Raw genomic sequence first — 15,977 nt, forward strand, 5'->3', positions numbered from 1 at the left:
TCTGATATTATTGCCAGCCAAATGGTCTCATATTTTGTCTTTATTATATATTGTGCACCTCCATTAATATGCCTTTTAGAATACATTGCTGTGTTTATACTGGATACTGTTTGCTAACAAAATGCTTTGAAAGACTGATCCTGGCTGATCAAATCCACCCTCTTTTCCACCCTGGACCCGCATCAGTTTGCGTACAGGCCAAACCGTTCCACACAGGATGCTGTCGCTGTAATTCTCCACACAGCACTAACCCACTTTGAACGGCGAGGGACGTATGTGAGAATGCTTTTTGTGGACTACAGCGCAGCATTTAACACCACTGCCCCCAGCAGGTTAGTCACCAAACTCCTGGAGCTGGGCCCCAGTAACCCTTTGTGTATGAGGATTAAGGACTTTCTAACCAACAGGCCACAGTGAGTTAGACTCGGACACCACCTTGCTCTGACCTTCAGCACCGGCGTGGCTCAAGGGAGCCCCCTTCCATTCTATCTCTACACTGACAGCACAACAGTGGTGGGGCTCGCAGGCGGGAATGAGACAGCATGCAGAGATGAAGTCTACAAACTGGTAGAGTGAAGCACAGCAAAGAACCTGTCACTGAATACTAAAACAAAAGAACCCAAAGAAATCATTCTAGACTTCCGGAGACAGCAAGAGTACCATTCTCCTCTTAGCTTCAGAGGAGAGGAAGTAAAAAGGGCTTCCAGTTCCTGGGAAGTCACATCACTGACGACCTCAAAAGGACAACCAACTCCACCACTCTGGTCAAGAAAACTCAGCACTTCTTATGGACACTTAGGAAGACCATCCGGGCTACGGGGCTGCTTGTGTCCTTCTACCACTGCTCTGTTGGGAGTGTATTGACATACGGTGTTGCAGCTTGATATGTCAACTGCACAGCGGCAGACAGGCGAGTAGTACAGAGAATCAGCAACACTGCCCAAAAGATCTTCCACTGCCCTCACTGTAGGACATCTTCAGAATTGCAGAGTCAGCAACATCCTGAGAGACACCACTCATCCCTGCCACCGCCTCTTCTCTCTGCGGCTGTCAGAGAGGTGCTACAAAGACCTGCACAAACAGCCTCAAAAACCGTGGGCTTTTCCCAGAACCATCAGTGAACTGAACTGAGACTAAAACCAACTTGGTTCAATAACTGTGCAATACTGTGAAAACTGTGTAATGCAAAATAACTCTGAAATATTATGAAAACTGTGAAATACGGAATTACTGCCAAAACAATGCACATCTATTTATTAATGTTTACACAGGATGTTCATTTTTTTTAAATGTGTGATTTTTTATGTTGTAATGACTAGATGTATGCACATCCTAGGGACTGCTCTGCTAATTTCATTGTGAAAATGTGAAAATGTGTTCATGTGTGCAATGACAATAAAGTCATTCTGTTCTATTCTATTCTATTCTATTCTATTCTATTCTAAAGCTGAGTTTCTTAATATGTAACAATGTATCTTAATGCGTATATGTTATATACCATACAAATATTTCTAGACCTAACATCAGAGGTAGAAGAAAGTAGCCCATAATGTAAAGCATATTACATTCTGTTAACATTGGTTATCAAGCTAAATAATATATTTATGTTGAATTTTGATGTAAGCATGGACAATTATGACAGAGTGTTTATAAAACATCCAGCATTGTTTTTTTATGATGGATCTTGAATATGGGCACTGTTCCTCTTAATTATTCAATCAGTGTAGTTTGCTATTAGTATTTGAATTTCCTAAATAATAAAGTGAGTAAAAAAACTTCATTTAAGGAGCAATTTCATGCATTTTCTGGGATGGGATGGATATTTGAAGGTTATCTTTTTATTATAAACATCTAATATTTTTTTGTTTGTTTTTTTCACAACCAATGCTGCATTATAATTGTAGCCATTCTCTGTATTCCAATGAAATTACTTATTCTCACTGTGACTATAGTGTAACTGTGGGTAACTAACTGAAAACTGTTGTCACAAATGTTGCAGGCCATTACAGTTTTCCCCGACTGCTTCGGAGCGTTTCTCACATGACAATTAACATTTGCAAAACAAGTAGTAATTCCCACACAGTCACTTCTGCACAGCAGAACATTATTTATCATTGCTTCACACAATTTCCAAATGTTTTAGTACATACATGCAAATGGATAATTGTTATCATTTGGTACAATTTTCAGTTGCTTTAATCTAGTTAGTCACAATAGATTATGTAGTTTTCCAATGTGGCAATTTTACACCCTAAACAATATATGTATGTGATCATCGTGTTAGCCACCACATACAAATCAGTTAACCAAGCTTTCAAAATGATTTAAAAATATATTCTATAACTTGCTATTTTACAGCCTTGTTGTGTTTTTGGTTCCTGTAGTACATGCTTTTGTTGTAATTTTGTTGTTCCTGTAGTGCCATTTTACTGTTTTTTACTATGTGACATTTTGGTGTACTATTGTATGATGTATTGAGATCTGAAGTAGTTACATGAGCATGTCAATGCTTTCACTTTTCATACTGCAATGTAGAACCGTGTGATGCTGAAACTGGTTTCTGACAGTTAAAGAAAATGATTAGTCTGTGGCAATGAGAAAGTGGGAACCGACTATCGTTCAGCATTGTGGAGCTCAGGAGCATATTTATACTGACATACTGACAATATTCATCCATCCATCCATCCATCCATCCATTTTCCAAACTGCTTATCCTACTGGGTCGCGGGGGGTCCGGAGCCTATCCCGGAAGCAATGGGCACGAGGCAGGGTACTGACAATATATCTAAGCATTTTGACTCTCATGGTCAAAATGATGCAGATTGTACTTTTCATTTAGGTGGCGCTGACTAATTAATTGGTGGAATTATTTGCTTTTGAGACATGAGCTAATTGTTTTGTGTAAGTTACAGGCCTTTGCTGCTAAAACATAGTATTGTGTTATATGCAGGGAGTGTTTTGAGAAATGCTCTTATAGTCCTGAGAATGTTAGGCATGTTTCATGAAATGTGCGAAAGCAATCAGGAAAAAACATAAACAGCACTGCCATTACCATGCTAGACTGCGACTCTCACCAGGAGAAGTGGTTTGAAGATAGATAGATAGATAGATAGATAGATAGATAGATAGATAGATAGATAGATTGATTGATTGATTGATTGATTGATTGATTGATTGATTGATTGCTATACTGGGACCTTATAGTTACACTGGACCAGATACCAGTTTGATAACTGTCAGCACTGGCATGTTTTCAGTGGATGGCAACAGTGTACTGCATGCATACAATTTCCCATTAATCGGTGTGTTGTTGTAGCTGTTGGACTTAGTACATTGAATGTTCGTCATGGAGAAACTATGAATTCCGAAATCATATAAGTATGGTACCTCTTTGAGTGACTCAGCTAATCCTTCTTAAGAGCTGGTAGAAGGTGGGGTTACAGCACTGATGGGAAGGACACAAACACAGCTTACAGCAGGGGGTGCTGCTCTCTCCATCTGACAGATGCTTGACCTGAATTAAGAGTAAAATTCCTGCTGGTTTTGGGGCCCCAATTTATGATTCTCACCTGGATTCTGATGGATTAGATTTATCTCCAAATGGACACATTTAAACTATTGCAATAAAAAATTACAGGAAAATGAGCTCAGTAGCTTAATAGGCTTTTTTTTTAATTTATTTTTCGTTTTTTAAAAAGCTTACAATATTAACTTAAATATTTGTTTGTTAATTTAGACATTTTTCTGAAACAAGAAATATTAAGTACCTCATTATACAAGGTTAAAGTACCATTACTTGAAGGGCATGTCATCCTGCTCTAGGGGCACTGAGTTAGTCCTTGTTCAGTATGTGACCTGTTTACAAGGTGTTACTGTATCCACTGCCTAGCTAGCACTAACACGTTGAATGTGTACACAGTAGTAACAGAACTGTCAATCAACATTTTTTTTCCTAAGAACATACACTTTCATTTTTGTGCCAAAGGCTGTGAAATGTGCGTAGCTAAAAACAGATCAAAATAGTATTGATCAGTAAGGTATGTTATAACTGGCTTACACTGACCTGCAGTGCACCTTAACTTCATCGTAATCAATTTACATAAAACTTCCTCGCCCTCTCTGAGTGGAGCTCAATCTCCTTTCAGACAGATGGGACACCGTGTCTATGTGCAACGGATAGGGGCATTGAAAATATAGTGTGTTCCTTTATTATGGATCTGCATGTTACAGAGGCCAATTCCCTGTATATGCACATGTATTCCTGTATCAGACAAACCCATTTTATCACATGGTTTGGTAATTTTTGGAGTTATGTTTAGCTGTCAAACTCCACCCCAAACAGTGTCAGTCTATTTCTAAACGATGAAATCTTTGTTGTTTTTAAATGATTTAATACTTTTTACATCACATCCTTTCACATGTCATGTCATGCCTCCTCATGTGATTGTCAAAGGATTTTTTTGTCAAAAGATTCTTTTCTGATAAGGTAAAGCAGCTTATTCTAAAGAATCGGTCATTTGTCATCATCATTTGTGAGTGTTCCATTAAAGGGTTAAATGGTAGTTAAATGATAATAATGCAATTATAAAGTTAATATGTTCAGATATTAATCGTAATATTAAATATAAGAGTTGCTGATGCCGGTAACTGTGACCTGAGAAACACTGATATATTTCTGAATGGTGATGGCAGCACTGATGCTATGAAGCAGACTTTTGTTCACAACAATCCCTTGATTGTAATACTCAAATTTATTTTGAAAATATATTAATAGATTTTCACACTTTTGCAGAATGCAAAGATCTGTGACCCTGAGCTGGATGAGCATATGGAATATGGATGGGTGGATGGATGGATGGAGAATGCAAAGAAAGACAAGAGTACTTAGCAATGAATGACTAGTGTCTGTTTTTATGGGCTGGTAGGAAAGTACAGTTACCAATAAAGAATTTAGTAGGGATTTCAGGGCAGTAAAATTCAGTGGTAATCAACTGTAATCCACTTATACTGACAAATAATGGCTTTAACAGGGGTGCCACTTCATCTCTTTGTGAAGCCAGAGCCTCAGGGTTCACACTGACCTTGAAAAACAAACCCTTTGCATTTTGACTTTCATATCAAGGGCTGGGAGGGGAGGACAGCCTGTTCTGGCACAGATCCACATCCCTTCATTCTCATTTAGTGGCCTGGTTTGAGCCAAGCATATACAGAGAATGGCAAAAATATATTATGTTTGCCAGACAAATGGCAGCCATTATATACTGTATGCCACAACATAGTATGACTTTAGACTTCATACTTATTATTCAAATGGTTACATATTTCTGTTAATTATGGTAAATATTACAGTGAAAATGAAAACTCATAAAAAGCCCATGATGACCTGTACAAAACGAATCAACCATATCATTTTGCTTTTGCAAACGAAACACCTGACTAGGATCCTAATGAGGACAGGTTAGAAAGACAGAAAGACGAGGTTTGGTCATTAGGGGAGCTCTGTATCCGAGCTTCTCTCAGGCTTATGATCTATCATTTATGGTCTTCATGTGAAACTGTGTAAAATATTTAAAACATGTTGGGATTTTTTAAAAGTGAGCTTCAGTTTTAACCTCTATACACCACTTAAAATCAAGATGGAATATTGACAAATACCTGTGGATTTGGTCGGTGAAACTTGGAAAAATAAAACCTTTATATGTATAATTGTTCTGGGCTTCGTATTTACACAGGTCCAGCTATCATTCTTTCCAATTTTTCTTTCGCTTGTCTTTTCATGTTTATAATGCCAATTACTATTCCACTTATAGTATTTTAAAAAGCCATAAACCATTATGGGAATTAGTTCCTATACCTTATTGGGAGGAAAACACAATGCATTTTTATCCAAAGTATTTTCCTGGCATGTGGAATCAATGAGACTTGATAGATTACATTTGCATTCAACATCTAAATTCAGATGCAAAGTGTAATTCATTTATTGCCATTGCCAAGTCTGAGTGCCGCAATTTCCTTGAACCTACAATAACTATGACAAATATTCATTTCAGACAAGACTCTCCAGGTTCCCACTCCATCAGCTCTGCAGTCTATTTTATAAGGTCTACTTAAACCTTAGGCCCAAATGTGCAAATATAAATGCAAAACAACTGTTTATGTTGCAATTTATGTGGTTCTGTTAGAAGAATATTATTTTCTATGAGACAATTTTCATTTGAAAATGGATTGTATTTGAAATGAAAAAATGAATAGTCCTGATGAAGGTTTTTTTTTTTTTTTAAAAAAAAAAACACTTCAGAGTTATTTGGAGGTATGAAACATTACAATCAAGACAAGCACTATTCATATCATGAAGACTTATAAATTGACACACTATTCTTTGCCACCTATAGCTTAATACTACTTCAGAATGTAAATTATTAAAATCTTGTTTCCAACTAAGCCGTGCCTTAGATCAAAATGATATGCAGCTGATTCAGTCACTCTGCTTCGTGTTAGATCAGTAAAGGTCATTTCCTCTTGCTTCTGCATCATTCTGACCATCCATTTCACCACTGATAAGTATGTCTTAAATAATTACATGTAAGATTTTCCCAGCCAACAGCTCTACCACATTGCGTCTACAAGTGAGTAATATTTTGCACAATGTACGCAGTAATAATCACGATAAGGCAAGCTGAGATTAATTATGTATCTGAATTATGATCAGATTCTCTGATTGTTAGTGTGCTGTGGAATGTTTGAGATCTGCACATACGAGTAACTGGGTGCCTGGCCGTAAGATCACAGTGCCTTCTTGCAAAAGGGGTGCAGTATCATAGGGGCAGTCTACACCTGAAGGGGATAAAAATGAACTAATCATTGTAACTATTTGTCTTCAAAAAAATGGTATATTTGCAATGAAAACTAATTTTTTTGTGGTACATCAACAGCACATATTGGGTTGAGTAAGAGGTACTTCTCTATAGGTATAAAAGAAACACAGCCTGGCAACATACTTGGTTTTTTGGTTAAAAAAATAACCACGATTTTCACGACAAACAGGACCAGAACCAGAGCATCGATGTACAATGCTTATTTCCTGGCCAACAAGCCCTGAGATGGGGACAATTGCGGGACAAAAGTTACCAGCAGGGACTGGGGATTGCTGACTAGATGGGCGAGTGAAAGTGTAGAAGTGGCAAATTTGCAGAACTGAGGCTTACTAACACCAAAACGCAAGTCGCAGGCAAACCAAAACCTTAAAACTGAGACAAGACAGCGGGTAACCAAAATCATAAAACCTGAGACAACGCACCACGAACCCGGAAGCAAGAGGCCAGTGTTTTTGCTGCTTTGCCAGAATTTACTACAGTATCAGAAATTTTCAGTTATATCTGTTCGTTTTTGCTACTTTGCCAAAATGTCCAACCCATGGTTTCGGATGGACATTTGTTTAAGGATTTATGCTATCAAAATTACTGTCCTATAGCAGTTTTTAACACATAGTTTTATGCTGCCAGAAACTGCTACTTAGCATTTTCTGTGTAGTGACAGTTTTTTACAGGTAGTTCTTATGCGACCAGAAACCGATATTTCCGTACTTTTCAGTGGGATAGCACTTAAATCCCAGGGTAAGAATGTAATGTTAAATGGTCTTTACCATTGGAGAAGTAGTTACTAATTGACCTTTTAAGGTCTGGGTATTTTTGCTGAATGTTTCCTACTTCAATTGCAAGACGTATTGTGCAAAATATACAAGGATTAACTTCACAATATTGATAGTGTATCAAGAAAATACACTGAACTTACCAAATTATGTATTACAGTTTCTCGATTCCTTTGCCAATTTCATGAAACATACTGTAAGAGGTATTTTTTTTAACTCAGAATAAATCTATGCTACCAGAATTGCTTCCCCAGTATGGTCCAGTATCAGAGGCAGAAGAATACTCCCCACAAGCAGGAGTCACAAAGAAATACTTTGATTAACAGCAAAGCTCATTAAAAATGGGCACTAACAAGCTACAAGTTCCCTCCAAGGACAACCCTCCCCCACTGAGCACATCTACGACCCCACAGGCCCAGCACTAGTGACTAAAAAGCAACATCCACCATCAACACTGCAGACTAACCTCCACATCCCATGGCACAGCACACAAAACCCTTTTAACACTCCACGGGAGAAGGGAAGCAGTCATCCTCAGCTTGGGATTCAGTTCTGGGGGTGCACCAGCATAGTACCCAACCATAAAAGAAAAACATACAAAACATAAACGGACAAAGACATACAAACATTTAAACTATACATAAAACTTCCATTTAATCGTCTAACGACGAGACTCCCCCCGTGGGGTATAACTTGGTTTCTCCCAAGCAAAACGTCGCAACCAGGATGGGAAGCATAATGTCGAAGTCTAGCTGGGGTGGGAGATCAAACGCTATACTGTCCTACAAAAATAGCAGAAGCAAAAGGCACGTGCTACTCCCCGGTCCCTCTCTATCTAAGGCAGGGGTGCCCAACTCCAGTTCTGGAGGGCCGGAGCTCTGTGTAGCTTAGTTCTTTCCCTGTTCCACCATAAATTATTCAGCTCAAGAGCTGTGTGGTAATTAGCACAAGGAGTTGAATCAGGTGTGTTAAATGAGGGGAAACTCAAAAATGTGCAGAGCTCTGGCCCCCCAGGACTGGAGTTGGGCACCCCTGATCTAAGGGAACCGGTCTGCCTTCCCCTCCAAGCAGGCGAATGGTGTTACGCCGTATTCTGTGACCATCGTGATGTGTGACTCCAGGAGCGCTGTTCCACATATTATTGGGAATGAATGTATGGTTTCTGTTCACGTGGCATGAGCCACCTTCGAAAAATACACAAAATAAAATGCCAAATAAACAATCAAAAAGTGATATAAGCAAATGAAAAAGAATAATTATCATGTCGTTTTAAAATATTAATTTCTCTGAAATCTGCATTTACATACCTGAATATATCATTGGTCGATAGTTAATTCTGTTTAGCTTGCACGCCTCCCCTTTGAATTAAATACATGTAAATGAAAAATAAAAGCGAGAAATCGTGGAAAATAGTCGCAACATCTATGTTTTATACATGAGTCTGCTTTCCTGAAAATTTTTAATTAATTGCGGTACGTTAAATGAAAAAGGTAAAATTAAGATAACTGAAATGCGCAGAGGGCTCGTGCACATGAACGGAAACCATGGATTTATTCCCAATAATACGCGAAACAGCGTCCCTGGACTCACACGTTAAGATGGACACAAAATATGATGTGATACCGGCAACATGAAAAGCTGTGAACCCTCATGCCACATTGTTATAATTAGTGCTCAAACAACTATAACCAACTCCTTTTCTCAGTACAATGCTTAACATTGTCTAGACTGTAACAACATTTCTCAAAACAGTTCATGCAAATAGCACACTGAGGTTTTTCTGCAAAAGCCTGTCACTTACTCAAAACAATTAGCTCATGTCTCAAAAGTAGATAAGTCAACAACAAGCATTGTTTTAACCAGGAGAGTCAAAATGCTTAGATATATTCTCAGTATGTCAGTGTAAGCCTCACAAGCTCCTGAACTCCACAATGCTGAACGAAAGTCGGTTCTCCTTGTCACTGATTGATCATATGTCATAAGCAAACTGATTCTTATTTATGTTAACACCAGTTTCAACATTGCAACGCTCTACATTCAATGGCAAGACAAAGCACTCAGATGCACACAGACTTTTCTCAGATCTCAAGTACAAGACACAGTGCAATAGGAAATGAAAAAGTCACACAGCACTGTACATCACAAAAGCAGCAAAAGGGCAATACAAGAACAAGAAAATCATATACTGAAACACAACAGTGCCATGTCACTGCGATTTATGGAATGTATGGTGTTTTTCGGATATGTGCTAAAACACTGGCAAATTTGTGTGAAGCGATGAGAAATTATGTTCCGCTGTGCAGAAGTGACATTATGGTGTAGGGATTACACTTGTTGTTTTGCAAATGTTAATTGTTATTTGAGAAATTCTCCAAAGCAATGGAGAAAAACTGTATCAGGCAAAAATAATTTTGCATATGTTTGGAAAACAGTGATGCAAATAAAAATAAAGTGTTTTGTTTTTCTGGAAAATTAAGCTACTATAGTTGATACCAAAAGTTCGGTTGATACCAAAAGGCTTCAAATTGAGTAATTTCAGACATATTAGAAATGTAAAACTTTTATTCCTTATTTTATGTTTGAGTGTGTCACCCATTTTCAATATTTTAAAAAAGAAAAAATTGTAGAAATATTTATTTTTCAAACCCAAGATTCACTGGCCTTCATTTATTTTCTGTAAAGAACAAGTAAAAAAAAAACACATCAGAATATCCTTATGTTTGTTTTATGTTAGTGGTGTTTAATAATGATTTGGATTGAATGTTATTGCTTTCTTTAAAACAAACATTGGTTTTCCAGTCATTACGAAATTGCCTAGCTTGTATTCGTTAAAAGATATTAAAGTAGGAATACTGAATATGAAATGAACCATACCGTGGTGCGTACACCATCATTTACTCTTTCAAATGATGACTGTGAGTTAGGGACAGCAATGGTCTTGCTGGAAGTACTTGCAATAGTTTCAATTAAACTTTCCTTGCTTGGGAGACACTGCACTCTCTTCTTGCTCTTTCTGCCTTATTTAAACTTTTGGCCTCCCAGTCATAATCCCACACGTCGCACGCCTTGTACTGGAAAACCCAACAAAGTTGACCAAAGAAGTGCCTTTCTGTAATTTCACATTCATTATATATATTGCCAGGGTTAGCAATGGGCCCCTCATTGGTGCAGGGTTATGATCCCCATCTCTGGTACCAAAGGTCCTGGGAAGGGGATGGGGGAAAGACTTCAGGAGCTTCAGGTACAAATGCCCACTAACTAGGCAAAATAACAATCCAACGTTACTTCCGGTTCAGAGGGCGTAATCCTTGGCTACTGAACATCACTATGGCATTTTTTATTTGCTATTAAACACTGAATTACCTACGTACTTCAAAACCGTTGGAGAGCTAATAGGGTCAGGCCTGTTGGGGGTCGGGGCTGGTGTGATGCTGAGGCGTCACCTGCTGCATGGCTGCACTCAGGTCCCAGTTTGAGGAGACCCATCCGGGTGGGCAAGTGGAACGTCTTGACTCTCCGGAAAGATGACCATCTTCCTCTGCTGTCGGGATAGCTTTTTAAACTCCGCGTTTTGGTGGCAGCACACTCTGAGGTATGCAGACCAGGGAGTGGTTAGGTCTCTGTAGGTGGGTATACCTACTTTTGACCTGGTCGGTCTGATGGGTGCCATACCCATGGAGTAGCTGTTGCCGTAGCGGATCGGCTTTTTCCGATGGTGTCTGACATCACTCCTGTCAACAAATTTATTTTGAGATTCAGGGTAAGGCACCCCTTGGATGTCTTGTCTGTTGTCTCAGTGAATGCTCCGACCGCGGTAAGTGATGTCTCGCTGAGGGAGACATTTTACTTGCAACTTCGCTCGGTGGTTGAAGGGTGCCCACGAGGTGACGTCAATGCAACCACTGAGCCACATCGTTGGACTTGGTACTCCAATACTGGTGGTGCAGCAAAGGAGATTGACTACATCCTCATGGGCAAACGCTGGAGGCTCCTGCAGAACTGCAAGGTCTACAGAAAAGCCCAGTTTGTGAATTCTGACCACAGACTTTTTGTTGCTACTCTGAAGATTCATCTTAGATCTAGTTGGCTACCACCTACTAGAAGATCAAGCCTGGACTTAGCCAGACTCCAAGATCAAGCTATTTCTGATAAGTATGCATGCAATTTGTGTGAAGAGCTTGCAGACTTGGATGTGATTGCTGACTCTAACGTGATGTGGGAGATCTTCTGTGATAAGACCCTGAAGGTTGCCGAGGGTTGTGTTGGTGTTGCCAGTGTCCCCAGAAGGAGGTGTTTTGTCTCGCAGGGCACACTGAATATTATTGAGAGGAGTCACAGCGCACCAGTCTGTACTGGGAACTGGGAAGAAGGGCTGTGAGGGCTCTGAGGACAGATAAGGAGGCGTTTGTTAGACAAATCTGTGAGCAAGTGACACACCATCTGTGGTCTAGTGACCCACGTCCTGCTTACAGAGGAGTCGAAGCATTACGCAGATCTGAATCTGGTCCTTGGAGATTTGCAGTCAGGGCGAGTGATGGAATGGTCCTCACAGATGTGTATTTGTGATCCGCTGGGCCGGCTACTTTGAGCAGCTGTTTAAAGCTGACCCTCAGGCTAGGATGTTGAACATCCCTAGGTCCACGGTTCTTGAAGCTGACCCTCCGATCAGCTGTGAACCAGCCAATCTCACTGAGATTTCACGGGTAGTGAATCAGCTCAGGGTAGGGAAGGCCACGGGGATCTGTGATATCCGGGGTGAACTTCTCTAGGCTGGTGGGAAGGCTGTCCTCCTGGCATTGCAGGCATCATCCCAACTGACTGGAAAACGGGACTTGTGGTCCCTATCTGGAAAGGGAAGGGTGATCACTTGGATTGTGGAAACTACAGGGGAATAACACTGCTTTCAGTGTTGGGTAAGGTCCTTGCTAGGGTTATCCTTAACAGGATCCGTGATCACTTGCTTGTCTGTCAGTGACTGGAGCAGTCTTGTTTTACGCCTAAGAAGTCTACCATCGACCGTATACTTGCACTGAGAGTTCTCATTGAGCCCAAACGCGAATATTGGCAGAGGTTCTTTGCAGCCTTTGTCGATTTTCGTAAAACGTTCTACCCAGTTGATCGAGTTGCCCTGTGGGACATCCTGAGACTTCGTGGGATCCCCCTGAAGTTGTTGGACATCATGGCCGGCCTATATACTGGTACTATGAGTGCTTTGCAGAGTGGAGGCAGAACCTCTGCGCTCTTCCCAGTTGATTCTGGGATTCGCCAGGTGTGTGTTCTGGCTCGTACTCTGTTCAATGCTTGTATGGACTGGGTGCTGGGCAGGGTCATGGGGTCCAGCAGCTGTGGGGCGTCCATTGGTGAAGAAAGATTTACTGATCTTGACTTTGTTGACGATGCTGTGATCGTAGCGAAGTCAATGGAGGCTCTAATCAGGACTCTCGAGAGACTGAGCGAGGAGTCCTATTGTCTAGGATTGTGGGTATCCTGGTTAAAGACCAAGATCCAGGCATTTAATGACTTCTTGGGCACAGTCATCAGTAGTGTGTCTGTCTGCAGGGAGAATGTCAATCTTGTCGAGAGATTTACCGACCTGCTTTGGTTAACCCTTAGTGTTTGTTAATTTTACCCTCCGTACTGTTGAATTGTAATATACCATACCCTTTCCTTGTTTGCCCTGTGAGTCCAAAGTTCTGATTGGTCAAATAGTTCTGATTCTCACCAACTTGCATTGTCTTGTTAGGTGTGCATTTAAGTGCCTGTTCTTGTTCTGTTCTTTGATGATTCATTGTATGAAATGTTGACGTTCAGAACTGTTTGGTACAGTGTGTTATTCACTTCACTTTTTTTTTTTGCCTAATCTTGCTCCATATGTTCTCCTTGTCCTATAATTGTATTTATTCCATGATTTAGTTTATTCCTAGTTTTATGTTTTTCTGATTACTCTTGATCCTTTTGGTTTTGTAGTGGGTTTTATTTTGTAATAAACTCCTCATGGTCTCGGAGCTGCCAGTGGATCGTCACTCTTTTCTGCCTGGTGTCATGCTGCGGCATGACAATATACATCATATTTTTTATTCAATATCATCTTAGCTCAAAATATAAGACATGCAGTGCAAAAATAGAAATTCTTCATCATATCAGCTCTAAACATGATAAAATTTTTCCTGTTTGACGTGCCATTATATATCGGATATATATATATATATATCAGGAATTTCTTTTGCCAGTAAACACAACTAGCCTTTCTTTCTTGACTCATAAAATGTGGACATGCAGCCCTCACTCTCAAAACACGATGTAATGCCAAGTACAACAGAAATGTAAATCTAGTTGCTGTAGGGCTGAGAAGCAGTTTTTGTTGGGTAGGAAAAAAGGGCAGAACATCTGTTCACTGCACTGCAAACCCAGACAAGTCGACAACATGCCGATCACCAGAAATAAAACACTGACAGACAGAAACAAACCCCCCAAACCCCAGACACAAGACTCCAGACTAACCCGAGACTCCAGACTAACCCCAGAGTTCAGCTTCAGGTACAGAAAATGCCCACTAACCAACAAAATAACCAACCAAAGCTACTTCCGGTTCAGAGGGTGTAATCCTTGGCTACTGCCCCTCACTATGGCATTTTTTATTTGCTATTAAACACTGAATTACTTATGTACTCCTAAGAAAATTCAATAGTATTGCTGGAGATGCAAAAAAGAGAATATCATTTACTCTAATTGTGAGAGTGTACAATAGCTTCTTAGTATATTTATAGCATATATTATGCCAATTTGTCTTCAAATCATGCAGCTTCTGAATGCAAATTTCTACAAGCCTTTTCCATACTATAACCAGTCATGAAGTTTATTATGTGATTGTCTTGTATAATCATTTGAATATTTAATCATTATCATATTACTATTTTTTGCTTGGGCACAGTATCCACCTCAACTGTCCAGACTTATAACTTTAAAGATCTAATTAGTATAGTAAACCATTTCTTGTATGATGCGTATCTACAATGTCCTGCAAAATTATTGGCATCCTTGGTAAAACTGACCAAAAAGATATGAAAAAAATGCCTGTTTTGATCTTACATTGAAATCTTTTCACATAATTTCACAATTAGTCATGAAATGGAGAGAGTTGGCAGAAGTTTGCATCAAGTAGCTACAGGATTTGAAAATATAAACCGACATAATATATAAACATGATGAAAATACTTCAGGAGATCATATACCAAAATCTGTAAAGACTGGTTTCTGCTAAAATCTTCCAGCAGGACAATGATTCAAAGCGCACAAAAATGGTTCACTGACCACAGAATGCAGCTTTTGCAGGGGCCATAGAAAGCTTGTGGAGCCAAGGATTCTGTAGGATCTGGAGAGATTTTGCATGGAGGAATGATTCTTTTAAATGTGCTTTCCTATCCCACCTGGCATTACAGTATAATAGCAGAAAGTGTCGTTATCCTGGCACAGGGAGGCTGACAAAACCCTGAACACAGCGCCGCCAAAATTTGTGCCATATGTGTTTTGAGAAGAAATGTTTCTTTTAGTTTGTGAGGATTTCTTTGAATAAATTTACCCAATTTAAAGCTTAGATGTCTCATAAGCAGTACTTAATTTGTAAACTCTGAGGTGCCGGAGTAAAACCACGGAGACCTACTGCGAGCACCTACAGTGTGGTACAATTTTTCCCTTTCAAATTAAAAGTCAGATATGCGAAACAGACTAATTTAGGTGGATTTCTGTCAAAAAAGTCAAACAACACAAAGATTTTATAAATATATATTTCTTTAGTTCAGTTTGTATCTATTCCAAAGTTTAACTCAAATTAATTTTAAGTTTAATTATACAGGGTGTAGCGTTTGAGGAGAAGGTGTGCTGCTGTTAGCTAGAGGTTCTGGAGCTGAGCTCTGGCACTAATTAAGCACTGCTCATAGTATAAGATCAAGCTAATGAACAACCCAGAGGCAGTGATGAAACTGACACCAGCAGAAAAGGGCCCAATCAAAAACACTGTTATCGCCATGGATGCGAGAGGGCCACTGCTGGTGTCGGTTACATGTTTCAGTGCCCATGTTGAGCGCCTCTCTTCGAGTACTCTGTAGGTCCAAGTGCAGCCGTGGTAAAATTTATGAGACAGCCCTCTAATCTCCCCACTCTCACTAACTTGTCATATGTAACCATTAATCATCCATCCATCCATGTTCCAAACTGCTTATCCTTCTGGGACACGGGGGGGTCCGGAGCCTATCCTGGAAGCTATGGGCATGAGGCAGGGAACAACCCAGGATGGGGGGGCAGCCCATCGCAGGGCACACTCACACGGGCA

The sequence above is a fragment of the Brienomyrus brachyistius genome, chromosome 14, assembly GCF_023856365.1.
Source record: "Brienomyrus brachyistius isolate T26 chromosome 14, BBRACH_0.4, whole genome shotgun sequence".
Classification (NCBI taxonomy): Eukaryota; Metazoa; Chordata; class Actinopteri; order Osteoglossiformes; family Mormyridae; genus Brienomyrus; species Brienomyrus brachyistius.